This window comes from Ixodes scapularis, unplaced genomic scaffold (assembly GCF_016920785.2).
Source record: "Ixodes scapularis isolate PalLabHiFi unplaced genomic scaffold, ASM1692078v2 PGA_scaffold2__306_contigs__length_199485367, whole genome shotgun sequence".
Lineage (NCBI taxonomy): Eukaryota > Metazoa > Arthropoda > Arachnida > Ixodida > Ixodidae > Ixodes > Ixodes scapularis.
Genome location: NW_024609857.1, coordinates 156,969,913 through 156,985,547, shown reverse-complemented (window position 1 = coordinate 156,985,547; position 15,635 = coordinate 156,969,913). Strand labels below are relative to the sequence as shown.

The 15,635-nt window shown below is 45.1% G+C and overlaps 1 pseudogene; it reads left to right on the top strand.

The window, feature by feature from the left end:
* The window catches only part of LOC115314772, a 163,538-nt pseudogene extending 148,874 nt beyond the window's left edge, over positions 1-14,664 (top strand).
* The last annotated feature ends 971 nt before the right edge of the window (positions 14,665-15,635 follow it).

Sequence of the window (15,635 nt, the reverse complement as noted above, 5' to 3'; positions counted from 1 at the left end):
ACGTGCTTTCGCTGACACTCGAGCAAGCACCCAGGTGACAGACATACTCACAGTCACAACATTTAGAAAACATGCCATCATCTGGAAGCGACTGATTACAATACATGCACAAATCAGAGTCAAACGGTTCGCCATTGGCCATTCAACACAGAACCTAATGCCTTTTCACAGAAGCAGCAGCAGCAGCGGCAAGGAAATGAGGAACATAGACGTATATGATCCTATAAATATAATTCACCAACCTGAAAAATGCGACGACGAGGTTTAGCGGATGCTCTCCTTGCCGCCATTGCTGCCGAGCAAATGGGAACTGGCCGTTCGCGCTGATCGTCTTTATCGCAGATCCCTGATGACGTGGCTTCGCTGGCTTGGCCTCGTGTCTCTTCGTGCGTTGACGATCCCAGGGCCAATGCGTTCAGCGGTCAGCAGATACGCAAGTTGACGATCCCAGGGCCAATACGTTCAGCGGTCAGCAGATGCGACTTCTGAAAAATGCGACGACGAGGTTTAGCGGATGCTCTCCTTGCCGCCACTGCTGCCGAGCAAATGTGAACTGGCCGTTCGCGCTGATCGCCTTTATCGCAGATCCCTGATGACGTGGCTTCGCTGGCTTGGCCTCGTGTCTCTTCGTGCGTTGACGATCCCAGGGCCAATGCGTTCAGCGGTCAGCAGATACGCAAGTTAACGATCCCAGGGCCAATACGTTCAGCGGTCAGCAGATGCGACTTCTGAAAAATGCGACGACGAGGTTTAGCGGATGCTCTCCTTGCCGCCACTGCTGCCGAGCAAATGTGAACTGGCCGTTCGCGCTGATCGCCTTTATCGCAGATCCCTGATAACGTGGCTTCGCTGGCTTGGCCTCGTGTCTCTTCGTGCGTTGACGATCCCAGGGCCAATGCGTTCAGCGGTCAGCAGATACGCAAGTTGACGATCCCAGGGCCAATACGTTCAGCGGTCAGCAGATGCGACTTCTGAAAAATGCGACGACGAGGTTTAGCGGATGCTCTCCTTGCCGCCACTGCTGCCGAGCAAATCAAGAAACATACGTTTAACATTCGTAATTGCGAAGGTGGTCACCTGTCACTAAGTATCTTTGAAATTCGAGTACCGTATTTACTCGAGTAATATAGCCGCACTGTTTATGAAAAAAACCTGAGGGTTCGCTTTTCCGCGGAGCACGCGGATTGCCAATCACCGCGATCGACAGCATGACTCCAGCGGTTTACAGGACAGAGATAACGTCTTCGCGCGAAGATACCATCTATGAAGATTGCATTTGTATAGAGAATCGTGTTCTCGATCTGCTTATTTGCTATCTTATTTATGCGCAACGCGATGATTGGTTGTAAATGTGTTCTGTGGGAAAGTAGACGCAAGGGCCTTGATCATAAATCGTGCGGCTATTACTCGAGTAAATACGCCACAGAGGGCGGTGGAGACGACACATGGGTCATGATTCTTCTCTCGTGCGTGATTCCTTCCGTCTGCATTTCCTGTCCATGTGCAGTTGAGAAGTGCATATAGGGCATGTTGCTCGTAAAAATCATCTCTATATTAGGTTTCCCATTAAGTCTGACCGCAGTCAGAGCTACAATCGGATGGAGTGAATCGAGCAGCACCAGAAGTTTATCGTCATGGCGCTCGTCGTTTTCATGCACTTGCTATAGACCTTTGCATCGCTTATCCCCCCGGGCGCAAAACGTTGAGTCACTGAGTTGTGGACGCATGCGTAGCGTCCGATAAACCGCACACCAGGTCAACAGCGCATGCTCAGGAAAGTTCCATAGCCCAGCAAGCAAAGATGGCAGAGCGCAGAAGGCTATTTTTGCAAACGTGCATATCCGGCTTTCACGCACAGCCAATGCGGAGTGATCCTGCTCCGCCTCACCGAACGCCCATGTTCTCCTCCCAAATGTAACGCTAATGGCCCGCACCAGATGCCAAATGTTCAGCACAATCAGGTATTTAATGAAATGTTATAAGTGACTTTCTGAAAATTCTAATGGGAAAAATAGTTCAAGGTTTGCCCGCTTTGGCAATTGGCGCAGAATAGCTCCATGTAATCGAGAACTATGCCGGCGGCCGTTTTCACATAAAAAAGGTGAAAAAATCATTTATAACTGAAATAAAAAGAACAAAAACACAAGCGGTTAGCTCTGAACCTTTGGCATCTTGTTCGAAACATTTGGGTGGAGGATGAGCGTTCGGCGATGCGTAGTGTATTTTTGCGGTAAACAAAAACCCTGTAACAGATTTTATGAACATCCTGTAGGAAACGTTTAAAACATTCTAGGCTTTCCAGGTACAAAAAAAAACTGTGGTTTTCACTGAAACGTTTTTTCACTTTTATTCAAGCTGAAGGCTTTTCTGTTTTTCCTCTAAGCGGTAAAAAAGACGTTTGTATTCTACGTGGCGTAAAATCGTTCATTCCACGCCATTTTTAAGAATTCGGCAATACCCAATGTAGCCGTATTTGCCCCATCACACTATTCTGTTGCCCATTACGTGCGTTTCCCACCAAATTTTTTTTCCCGATTCTGATAGTGATGAAACTCTACATCATTGTATGCTGCGTTGGAGCTGAAGAAATGGCTATTAGCCAGTTTTGTTTTTATGTCAAAGACTTTGCAATTAACTGCTTCTTAAAAGCTCCTGTATTAAATGAACACAGATGACTAGTGATAAAACCACCACTATTATTTTAATTGATTTCAACAGGAAGCTGATGGCGAACGGATTTCTGCTCAATGCCGTATTGCGTGCTGCAAGGAGGGTGGTCCCATACGTGAGGTATTCGTGCCTGATGGCGCAAAATGTGGTCTAGAAGGTCAAGTAAGTACACCGCTTGACATTTCTGGCGTAATTGTCTAGCTAGAATTGAAGGTCTTAAATAGCGGCCTTCGCATAATTTACACCTTTGTACAGCGCGTGTAACAACTTGACTAATATAATTTGAAGGTTAGTTGTCCTATCGTTCTCAGGCGAAGCGCTTGCGTACATTATGTTTATATACTGCGGCTGTGTATGTGACGTAGATTGGCAGTGTAAGGGCTATTTATATTTAGGGGTGTGCGAATATTCGAGTTTCGAATTCGATGGACGGAAGAGTCGAACAGACAGGGACGTTTGCGCTAAGTCCTTGTTTACTTCGTCCTTGTTTGTTCGGCGCTTCCGTCCAAAGATGTACCAATCAGCCCATCTTTCAATTGTATTTTGAATTTGAATAAAAAATAAAATTTACCGAATAGTTTAGATTCAATTTAGTACTTCTACTAGTCGAGTTTTTAAATAATTAGACGTATTGCTGCACAGATTCCGGGTTTATTGGAGCACGGTATAGGTATGGGAACGTAATCCTGGCAAACCTCAGCTAGATCGAACCAAGCCTGTATTAAGAAGTCTTCGGCTGACTAACGATTTTGATAGAGTTTGTTCCTTGTAGTGCTCGAACAAGTAGTTGCGCTTGGCGAAAACCCGAAAACCACGCATTTCGCTATTTTGAATCCCAGTTGCATGCCACCTGCTGCGATCTATGTAAACTAAAATCTGTTTCCCGCTGTTACGTCCATAATATGTCAAGTAGACAACTAATTAGGAAAGAACGCGCAATAACGATCACTAAATCCGCCTCGTCCTCAACTCACATCTAGCCATCTCGGTGGCTCCGGGGCAAAGCGCCGGCCTACGGGTCCCCAGGTGGCAAATTAAAATCCCTAACGAGTTTTTTTTTTTTTTTTTTTTTTTAATTCGCGTTATTAGTTTTTTTTTTTTTTTTTTTTACTCTACGAGAAAATATACAGATAGGCGTGTTTTCGGTGCCAACGGTAGTAGTCTGAGTTGTCTTGTTTGATTTCTGTGCATTGCAAATGTAAGTCTTCGGTACTCAAAATTCTATTTGACATTTGACTTTTTAGCCACGATTCGAAACTACTCAATTCGAATTCAGTTCGACCTGACATTTGATTTTTCGCACATGAATATAACACTTATTTTTTAAAAGAAAGCCTATTAGGTTACAGAACGTAACAGCATATTTCCTACAATTTAATTTCATGTAACATGGACTGGGACGTGTCGTGCCTACAGATATAATTTCTTGACCTTGACCACACGACCGACACTCTCCAAAATCCCTGCTTGTGTATGAAATCGTTCCACGTGTGAAGTCCTTCCAGCCTACAGGGAAAATCGAACGAATTATTAGGTCCAAAACAGTTTGACTTGGAAGCGTGATGTACTCTTCGCGATACTTTTAGCACGAACACGACATTGGCTCTTTTTTATCATTTTACTTCAAAAGGTTATTTGCGGACATCATGGTTTACCGCCTTACTTGGTGCGCCAAATAAGAACTTGACACCACTATAGCAATTTTTTTACCACCCCTTCGATTGTGGAAAAAACAAACTAAAAAGCGATTTGATCACTCGTTCGCACAGTGGGCGCAAGAACAATGAACGAGCTAAATGCCATAACGATTCGGGTCTGTACAAATTGCGCTTTCGAGTCAAGCCTTGTTTCGGACCTCGTCAATCGCTCGATGCTGACACACAGCTCGCGCATATTTTAAGTGTCCTCCGTGGGTGCCCTGCAAAGTGGACTTTGAAATAATTTTTGTAGCGTGTATACGCGTGGCATTTCGAGTGGCCAGAGTTACAGACTTCCGAGATTAATTTTATTTTGCCACTCGCTCTCGCTGGGAGGTCGAAAAGCACCGGCGTCACTCATCGAATTTCTTTCAGCTGGCAGGTGATATCGAACTCAGAATTACTTTTTTCCTCAAATAGTTACTCTGATTTTTATTATTGTGACATCTAATTTCCGCGATTCTGCGCTTAATAATCGCGAGAACTCTCGCACTCGGTTCGCTCTTCCAGCCAGTAATAGCAAAATAGTACTTGGGGTTTTGTAAATATTTATACCGCATGTAGTTGGTCAGCCATTTCAAAACTGAGACGAGTCACTCGTTGTAGATGATCTATTTAGCCATTGTAGTACAACCGCTAGCCTGGGGTCTTTGGCGTGCACCACGCAGTAGTGATACACGACCGCACGCCGGTACGATGCTCATCCAGATCGAAACGGGCAGGGGTGGGGATTGAACCCAGGATCCCTGGGTTCTGCAGTGACGGCTCCCCGCGATAAAAAGGCAGCTCTGTCTGCTCCCGGAAAAACGCCCTCGTAACATAACGTGTTTCTTGCTTTGTCGTCTTTTTACGGCTCCCTACCGCAAGCCCATCAGTTGAGGAGCGGTCCTACGACGCTGAAGCCATGGATATTTCTTAAGCCGTCAGTGGCTTGCCCTGGTCAAATTACAGAAAATTGAGCAGCGGCCCCTTGGGGGTTGGTACCACACAGATGGGCGGCGTTCAGTCGACTCGTCGCCAACCCACAGGATTGCTGTAATGGGGCAGTAAAACAAATTTCTACTTGCGCTAAAAAAAAACCGCGGAAATAATTTTGTACGGTCATAACCTCCAGAAGAATGTATTAATTCTTAATTATATTTTACCGAACCCTCAGCACTTTCGTGTGTGTCCATCTGCAGGGACACCGCGTGATTCGCAGCGCCTCCACTTAATACCACTTATAGTCGGTTGCAAGCAACGTTACTAAAACACTCAGTTGAGAAACGCGCCGTCGAAACCTGGGCCGCTGGCGTCCACCGAGACCGAGCTAGATGCGACAACAGCGCCACTCTTTTTCGTTTGTCTGTACTGTGGGCACCTCGAGCTTTTTGAAAGTTTGTTTTTGCGTAAAAACAAACGGAAAAGACTCTTTTTGTATGAAATTTATTGGAGTTTAGTACCAAATGATGGGCGCGTGATGTTTTAATCATCTTTATTTCGCAAGGTTTTGCGGAACAATTAATATTGTTTTTATACAACCTTGCCTCAGCGGGCCTTTCAGGTGACGCGTCCCGACCTAGGTGCATTTTAACTTCGGTAGTTGAACGCGGCGCGTCCGCCGGGGAAACGGGGGTGGCACCCCTGTAACCTCTACCGCTGTATCTGTTCTTAAAGCCAAAATAGAAGTCACGTGCCGTTCCTCGAGTGGCCGCTGCGGGAGAAATGGTGGCGTTGTGTTCGTCATTAGCTCGGTGCTCGGAGACAGACTGGGGCCACTTTTTCAAAGCTGTCTTAAAACAGTCAGTTTCCCAACTGAGTGTTTTAGTAACGTTGGTTGCAAGCTAAGAAAGAACCGAAAATGGCTCTCAGAGGGAAATGTAATCCTACGCCGAGAAACGCTAGCCAATCGTTTTCATGGCGTCACGATTCTGTGGACCAGTCGCGATCCTTTTGAAAAAAAAAAAAGCTCAACATGGCTGCTGGCCTTAGCAACGCGACGCTAGTTTCTCGTGACAATTGTTCTGCTTTTTTGCACCGTGTTTTACGTGCCCGAGGTTACGTCACGAAATCTTAATGGTATCGGCTTGCGTTTGCAGCAGTTTTTGCGCGACAACGTGAGAATCCAGCGACGCTATCGCCAACGAAAATTTCGAAGCGGGCGCGAGGCTTAGCACTGCTGAGAGGTATGTTAGACGGTATGTTAGACAGTATCTGGGACAGAAAATGAATTGGGAAGACGGTACATTGGACATGACTTTCTTTCTTTACTAAACAGCTATTTCGTTGACAAAAACGTATTCTAACTTATTTAAATGTCCCGAATGAATTAAATAAATATTGTGGTAGTTTAAGACACGTTTCCTGGAGGAAGAAAAAGCAACTTTGCTAGCGAACTTTCTCGACGGCGGAGGCACTTCAGATCGGCGCAATGCGCTTGTGGGTGGAGCTAAAAGATTGTTCTCAGGTTGCATCCGACTATCCCGCATCCCTCGCCCTCCCCCCCATTATTATCACTATACTTTGTTTCAGCTTCGGTCCGAGCGCGGGCGATGTTATGAGCTAAAGGGCCAATCAAACAGCGTAAAAAGCGCACCGTCATGGCGTGCTCTCTGCGCTTGATAGGACTAGCCGGGGGAGGAGCGCGCACAGAGACACGGCGAATATCGGCTGGTCCTATCAACTGCAGAGAACACGCCATGACGTTGTGCCTCTTTCGCTGTTTGATTGGCCCTTCGGCTCATGACAGTGGCCGCGCTCGGACCGAAGCTGAAACGAAGCATAGTCGATCTACGCAGCGCCACCCACCTAGCGCCAGCTTTGCCGCCGTCTCGTCTTACAGCGTCTCACAAATTGCGGACGCCAGCACGTGGCGACGCCAGGCGCACACGTCTGCCGCTTTGCGACGTGCTCTCGTCGAGCTTTTGCATGCTAGAGGCTTGGGACAGGTCAGAAATCCACTATCGATGGCGTCGTGAGCAGGCTTTGTTTTCTACGTGGTTTAGCTTTACTCCGCAGGTGAGTAGCTTCTCAATAGGTTGCAATCGCGCATCCGACCCGCAGGAGCGATAGAGGCGTGCCCTGGAGACAGCGGAACCAGTGATTTCTGCTTGCTAAAACTCGAGAAGCAAGAACGAACAGGGAGGCCAGTAAAACGAACCAAGAGCTGCAACATGGGCTGCAACGCGATAGGCTTCTTTCTTTCGGCCATAGGGCAATGAAACGTCCACGACACGCGACCACAAAAGAGGTTCTTCGCTGGCATCCACGAGACGCGACAATGTAATGCTGACGCGAAGCTGCGTGCTACCATCCAATCGGGTACAATTCACGGGCGTAAACAAACGTAGGTTCAACGCAGCCTCATTAAAAAAGAAACCTTTTCACACCATCGCAAAAAAAAAAAAAAAAAAAAAAAATCGTACATTGAGAGAGAGAGAGAGAGCGAGATAAGAGGGGCATTTTAGAGAGATTGGAAAATGTAAATGGCATGGCGGGCATTGCTTTTGGGCACCAGCGATTCCCACCCTGACGTTTTTATTCTGACTCTAAGCAACGTTCCATGAAGCTTTGCTTAAAGGAGACCACTGCGTTAGCAACCAGCTTGGAAATCAGACTCGGTGTACACATTTCTCTGTTTAGTCTATAGATTCGACGTCGGGGAACCGCTGCATTATCGTGGTCACAGATTACCTCCCCCGGTACGCGGAGACGAATGCCCTTCCGTCGGGAACAGCGGTGGAAGTCGCCAAATTTTTTGTTGAATCTATTTTCCTTCGACATGGCGCCCCCGAAGTCTTGATAACCGACCGAGGGTCATCGTTCTTGGCTCAGCTCAAGCAAGAGATCCTTCAGCTCAGCCACACCAGCCATCGTCGGACCACCGCGTACCCTCCGCAGACCAACGGGCTAATGGAGCGGCTCAACAAGACGATCGCCGACATGATCTCCATGTACGTGGACGTAAAACATAGGACGTGGGACGAGGTATTACCATACGGTACGTTCGCCTACAACACCGCAGTTCAAGAGACAACCGGGTTTACACCTTTCGAGCTGGTGCATGGCAGAAAAGTGACGACCATGCTGGACGCGATGCTGCCCCATGAGCCAGTGGATGACGGATGCGACGATACCCATGCGGTCAGTCAGAGAGCAGAAGAGGTACGCCAACTAGCCGGCCTTCGAATTCACGACCAACAGCGTGTCGACGCTCGCCGGTACAATCTTCGTCGCTGCGTCGTCCACTTCCAGCGCGGAGACAGAGTGTGGGTGGTGACGCCGATTCGTCACCGCTGTCTCAGCGAAAAACTGCAGAAGCGCTATTTTGGGCCTTACAAGAACATCTGACGCCTCGGAGACCTGAACTACGAAGTACTTCCCGACGGAACACAACCATGGACAAGACAGCCGCGACTTGAGGTGGTGCACGTCGTCCGGCTGAAGCTGTATTACGAACGTTAGAACTCTCCACTCTCGTCAACGAGTGAACTGTGAACTTCGAACTGTGGCTCGCGATTCTGCTCTTCTTTTGTTGTGGATTTGTTTTTTTTTTAGTTTTGTGCTGCATCGGGATTATGCACTTTTTCTAAAGGGGGGAATAATGCCGCGAGCGCAGCTGACCAAGTAGTCAGCGCGCCCTTGGCCTAACGATTATTGCGCTTGTTTTCCGACAGGGCTCGATTCCTGGCTGCGGCCACACATTTTTGTTGACGCTGTAATGTGATGTTCTGTTAAATTCGAGAACCGTCCTGTTGATTCGAGTTTAAACAGTTCTACGCACCGAACCTTCTACGCTGAATGTTCCAAAACCCCGCGCGTGTACAAAAAGGGGCTGCGCGTGGCAAGCCGGAGGCAGTCTCGCACCAGCGTTCGACTCTGCTGTTACGCCGACTTCGACGCCCGCGCCGTTCTACTGTTACCTTTCATTTCCCCTTTTTTTGGGGGGGGGAAGGGGGGGGGGGAGGCACAAGTTCGCCCCATTAAGCGTTTAGTTTACTTCCCTTTTCGTCACCTCATCACTTGTCATTCGTAACATTATTCCTACGCACATGCAGGTGAGATGCATTTCAGCGTGGCTACACTAATCCCCAGGTAATTATGAATGAATGAATGAATGAATGTTTATTTTTCCGGAATCAACCGAAATGGAGACAGAGACTAAAGGCTCAAAGCCTGACAAAGGTCTCTGTCCCCAAAGCAGCGCTTTCCAGCAGCACACAGTTTACAAAGTTAACGCTTAGTATTAAACACTATATTCATTTTTTGAATATACCAGAAAAACAACTAGTTATTACATGCAAATTCAAATAATAAGGGGTTATCACTGCCCACCATGAGTTTCCTGAGATCCCTTTTAAATTTACCAAAATTGTTATTAAAATTTATGTGGTCTTTAATGTTATTCAGAGCTTTACTGACTTGATATTCCATTGTTTGTGTTCCATAATTTGTACGGGTCTGAGGGGGCCGCCTATATGTGTGTCGAAGAGGGTATGCATGCGTTACGTCACTTAAATCCGTCACATATAGTTTTTGTCTGTGAATCAGTTGTAATAATTTAAAATAATATATCTGATTCACCTTAAGAATGCCATATTTTTTAAAAAGTGGTGCAGTATGCAGGTCTTGTATTTTACCCTTATAATTTTCAAGTAAGCGCAACATTTTTTTCTGCAGTGTGAGCAACGAGTTATAGTTTGTGGTCGATGTCGTGCCCCACACTAGAAGACAATAACAGAGCTTAGAGTAAAAGAGCGAGTAATATAAGTTTTTCTTTAGCCATGTTGGTATAAGGTTCCCTATTTTATATAGACATCCAACCGACCGTGAAAGCTCGGAACTTAATTTATTCACGTGTGTGTTCCAATTTAGCTCTTGATTAAACCAAACTCCCAAAAATTTTTGTTCGTGGACTTGTTCTATAATTTCATCTTTAAAATGTATAACTAAGTTTATACTGTCGCGTTTGTTTTTAGGTGCAAATGGTATATACTTCGTTTTTTTCGTATTTAAATTTAGCTTGTTTGCTTGAAGCCATGTAGCTAGGTCGGCAAGAAAGCTATTTGCCAATAGTTCTAACTGGGCTTTGGATGAGTCTGCAAAAAATACGCTGGTGTCATCCGCATACAAAATAAGCTCATGAGATCCCGTGATTGCTGTAATATCGTTTATATATAGAAGAAAAAGAAGGGGACCTAAGATTGAACCTTGTGGGACTCCGCATTTGATTGCCATTGTACTTGAGACAATGTTATTAATTTTAACAAATTGGAATCGATTTTCAAGATAATTTTTTATGAGAGCCAAAGCTATTCCACGTATTCCATATGTATGTAGTTTTCTGAACAGTATGTCGTGTTGTATAGTGTCAAACGCTTTACTTAAGTCTAAAAAAATTCCCAGCGTATATAGTTTATTCTCGATATTGTATATTATTTTGTCCTTTGCCTCTACGAGTGCTTGCTCAGTGGATTTACCTTTCTGAAATCCATATTGCAATTTGTTAATCACATGATACTTAGATAGAAATTGGTCTATTCTGCTTTGTATGACGCCCTCAAATAATTTAGAGAATATAGGCAAGACCGAAATTGGTCGAAAATTTTGTAAGTATTCTCCGCCCCCTTTGTAGACAGGTGTAACTTTAGCAATTTTAAGTTGCTCAGGAAATATACCAGTTTCTAACATGCAATTTATGATGTGCGATAAGACGTTGCTAATATCTTGGTAAACGTATTTAATAGGAACTGGTTTAATGTCATCGATGCCAGCAGCTACATTATTTTTTATTTTTGTTATTAGTAGTTCTACTTCCTGTGGGGTGACTGGTGATAACATTATCGAGTTTGTTAAGGACGTCGTCATAGGTGTGTTGTAATATGCTTGCGTATCTGCAGTACACTGGCCAACTTTTACAAAGTGCTCGTTCATTGCGTTAGATAAGTCCAAACCGCTCACACGCTTGCCATCGACAATCACAGATTGTATTTCTGTGGCGCGATTGCTACTGTTTGTGAGGGTATTTACCGCTTCCCATACTTTTCTGGGCTCATTCTGGACGCGAACAAATAGGCGTTGATAATAATCTTGTTTTGTATTTGTCAAATCAGTTGTTAGCTTATTTCTGTACTTTTTGTAGGCTGCTAAAAGATCTTGATCTCTGCTTTTAAGAAAATCATGGTATTTGTTATTGTTTTCTTTAATCCGAGCGTATAACTCATTGGTCATCCAAGGTTTGCGCAATCTACCTTTTCTTTTGTTCGTCAGTTTAAGTGGGAAGGCAGTGTCATAACATATTTTAAGTTTTTTAGAAAAGCTGGCGTACGCGATATTTGGGTCGTGTTCAACATACTCACTGTTCCAATCGATGGCAGTGATTAGGTCACGAAACTTTATCAGGGAATCTTCGTCTATTTTCCTGTAACTGTAACCGCTACGTTGAGTTTGCTTTTTTTTAAGGAATGGTGCAAAACAGAAAATAGGTAAATGGTCACTTAAGTCGTGTGTAAAAATGCCAGAAGATACCTCATGAGTGTTTAAATTAGTTATACACACGTCAAGACAAGTAGCGGTATCTGAGGTCACCCTGGTGGGCAGTGTTACCGTATTAATACATCCGAAGGTGCACAAGACATTTTGTAATTCCAACGCATGCTTTTCTTCTCTAAGTAAATCGATATTTATATCACCCATTATAAAAAATGGCTTAGCTGTTGAGCCAAGAAACCCAAGCAAGTCCTCGCAGTAAGATATAAACACAGATTTGTCTCCAGCCGGTGGTCTATAAACAACACAAACAATAACACTTCCGGCGTCAACAACAAGAGACTCGACGTCTTTCGAGATAGCGGAAAACTCTTCTAACACATGGCAAAAAATGTCTTCTCTTAAATAAATCGCAACCCCGCCTCCCCTTTTATTTTTCCTGCCCAGGCTGGCGCATTTATAGCCACTGAAATGAGGGGGCTCGGATTTTTCAGGGATCCACGTTTCCGTACAAAGCAACGCATCAAAATTTATACATAATGATTCAAAAAACAAATTTAGATTGTCTTCTTTATTGTTTATGCTCCTGGTATTAAAATGTACCAAGGAAAAATGTGAATTATAACTTTGATATGTTTGATTAAAAAATGAATCGTCGTAGTATCTGCAATCTACTGGGGGTGACACAGCCATTTTTGTCAAAACTTAGTTGGCCTCCGAGTTGTCTACAAATTGTCAAGGTCATCGTTGCATTTGATGTGAACAGCGCGTGCTCCTTCAGTTTTCCGGACAAGAATCTTTCCGTTTGTATGCCATACGTAAGCGTAGTTCTTCGCATTGGCGCGTTCTTTAGCTGCCCGAAGAAGCTCTCGATTACGCCGAGTCAGGTTCTCTTGAATGAACAATCGCGGGGCACTGTTCTTTAGCTTATTTTTTTTCTTAAGCCATGCATCTCTAGTTTGTTGCCTTGCAAAATGAATAATCACTCCGGGCACATTTCCTTGTCTAGCGGGTAGCCTGTGAACCGATACAATATCGGACTCGGTGAGGGGAGGTACCTCTAGTTTATGAGCAACCTCATTCAACGAAGTAATCAGATTTTCGTCCTGCGCCGCAGGGATCCCATGAACCTCTAGATTGAGACGCCTGCTCCGAAATTCGAGTTCATTAACCTCCTGCAGGAGCTGATCCTGTACTTGTTTACTTCTATTATCCTTCTCTTCCAGTTCTGTTACTTTCTTTCTAAGTTCTTTGATTTCGGTCTTTTGAGTATTGAGGTTCTGTTTGATTTCCTCGAAGCTTTTAGACATGAACTGAATGGAGAGCTCCATACTGTCTACCTTCTCCTTTAGAAGGGGGAGGCTTTCCAACTTCTGGTTGATAGATACGAGAAGATTTCTCATGTCGAGTTCAGGCTGATGTTCCTCACCACCACCAGCCTGCAATCCACCACTCCTGCAGGCTGGACACCGCCAGCCCTTTTTAGCGGCCTCGGTTTTCCCAGCGAAAGATTTCTTGTTTACTCCGGCACATTTACCGAAATGGTACTTGCACTCACACTCGGAGCATTCTACGAACGTCTCTGTATCGTTGGCTGGCAACTGACATGAGGAACATGTTTCAGCCATTTCTGATAGTTTACAGAAACACAAATTCAGACACTAACACAGTAATAGTGGCAGCAGCGGCAGCAGCAGCAGAAGTTAGGCCAAGGTAATAAAATTTAGTTGTTACCGACCTGTAATAGGCGTAGTACGTGGTTAGCGATGTTCGCTGGGTGCTGCCGCTGCCGCAAAATGATCGCCGCTTGGAAACCCGCCGCTTATCTTGGCTGAGCGTGCTTGAACAGCGCTTGCGCTGGGAGAGTCTCCGAGGTTCCAATGTAGGGTAGAAGGCCAGAGGTGATACCACAGATGCGATTATACACGTATGCTGACGATCGCAGCTTGCACGGTGCAGGCCGCAGCACTGAACTGCAGATTACTGTCGGACACGGCACGATCCCAGGGCAGCAACTGTAATAGGCGTAGTACGTGGTTAGCGATGTTCGCTGGGTGCTGCCGCTGCCGCAAAATGATCGCCGCTTGGAAACCCGCCGCTTATCTTGGCTGAGCGTGCTTGAACAGCGCTTGCGCTGGGAGAGTCTCCGAGGTTCCAATGTAGGGTAGAAGGCCAGAGGTGATACCACAGATGCGATTACACACGTATGCTGACGATCGCAGCTTGCACGGTGCAGGCCGCAGCACTGAACTGCAGATTACTGTCGGACACGGCACGATCCCAGGGCAGCAACTGTAATAGGCGTAGTACGCGGTTAGCGATGTTCGCTGGGTGCTGCCGCTGCCGCAAAATCGTGTGGTAATTCAGTATGGCAATGATTACGTTGAAAAGCGAAAGTCTGCTAAAGACGAATGCGGCTACTGCTTCATAAAGAAAATTACAATCAACGTAAAAATAATGAAACGCTCTTCCTTTTGAATTTCTGTAATGAGTGACATACTTATTCACATTTTGTTCGGGTAACTAAAAATGCTATTTAAACGATTTTCTTCTTGAGTAACGTGTACATGTCCGGTACTTTGTAACCGTTTTAAAGAGACACTAATTTTGGCGTGTGCGTTTCTCTGCGGTAAAGAAATAAATGTCTTACAGTACAAACTGTGACTAATGTTTTCCTAATTTTTTCCAGATGTGTATTTACGGGTGGTGCATAGATAGAGTTGGGGACTACCTAACCATCCCGGCGCTTGTGATTCCAGCAATACCAGGAGGAACAGCCTACGACTGGGATAAATTAAAGTCGGAAATAGAGTCTGACAACAAAGATTAAACATAGTCGCCATAAAAACTCTTCTTCCTCCAGTGCTGACAAATACATGCGTAGTGTATTCAAAACCGTGTCTTGTATATCTCAACCGCGTGGGAGATAAGTAATCAAATTTGTGGTGAAATGTCTAAAAATTTAGTCATATTTTTATAAATTTGAGTTTTGCTGCACTTTGTGAAGACTCTTCGTGTCTAGGTTCCTACCTAGCAAGACGAGGAATATATCACACAAAGACTTATCGGCGACGACTAGCACAGGTTGAAGCCATAATGCCGATTTGACTAGTGCTTGAAATATTCTTCTAAAACCTTTCTTTATGTACTGTCGAACTTTCGATTCGTATTCGTGAACCTACAGGTATGCTTCCATACGGTGCTTGCGTTTTGGAAGGTGTAACATTTTTTTCATGACGTACAACTGTTTAAATATCATCGTTTGACTAATTTGTAGGAATTTTTGTTTACTGATTTTTGTGCATTTGCGATATATATTCTACTTCCACTTCTGCAGTAAACCTATCCACAGAAAAACTGATCAATCTGTCCTACATTTTTTACTGCACGTAGGGTGTAATTTATACACAACACCTTCCGTGCATGGAACGAATAGTCGTCGGTGTCGCTTCGTGCACCTGGGTTGCGTTCGATCTTCTATTTTAAAACGCACTTGAGAGAAAATTCTGGCCATCTTCTGAGGGGCTGAGAATACAATCGGAATCTCATAGTGATTCACCGCTTTTTTCAGATTGCGGGACATTTTGTGGACGTATCGTTGACGACCGGGCGACCCCTACGCTCTCTGTGGCTGCTTTTACCTCGCTCTTTAACCTTGGGTAAAAACAGGTTTTAACTGGGGTAATGGGGTCCTTGATAAGCAAGGTTAAAAAGGGAATGAAAAACAGCTGCGAAAGCGGAGGGGTCGCCAGGTGGTGGTTCCATACCTCCACAGAATGTCCCACGATCTGAAAAAGTGGC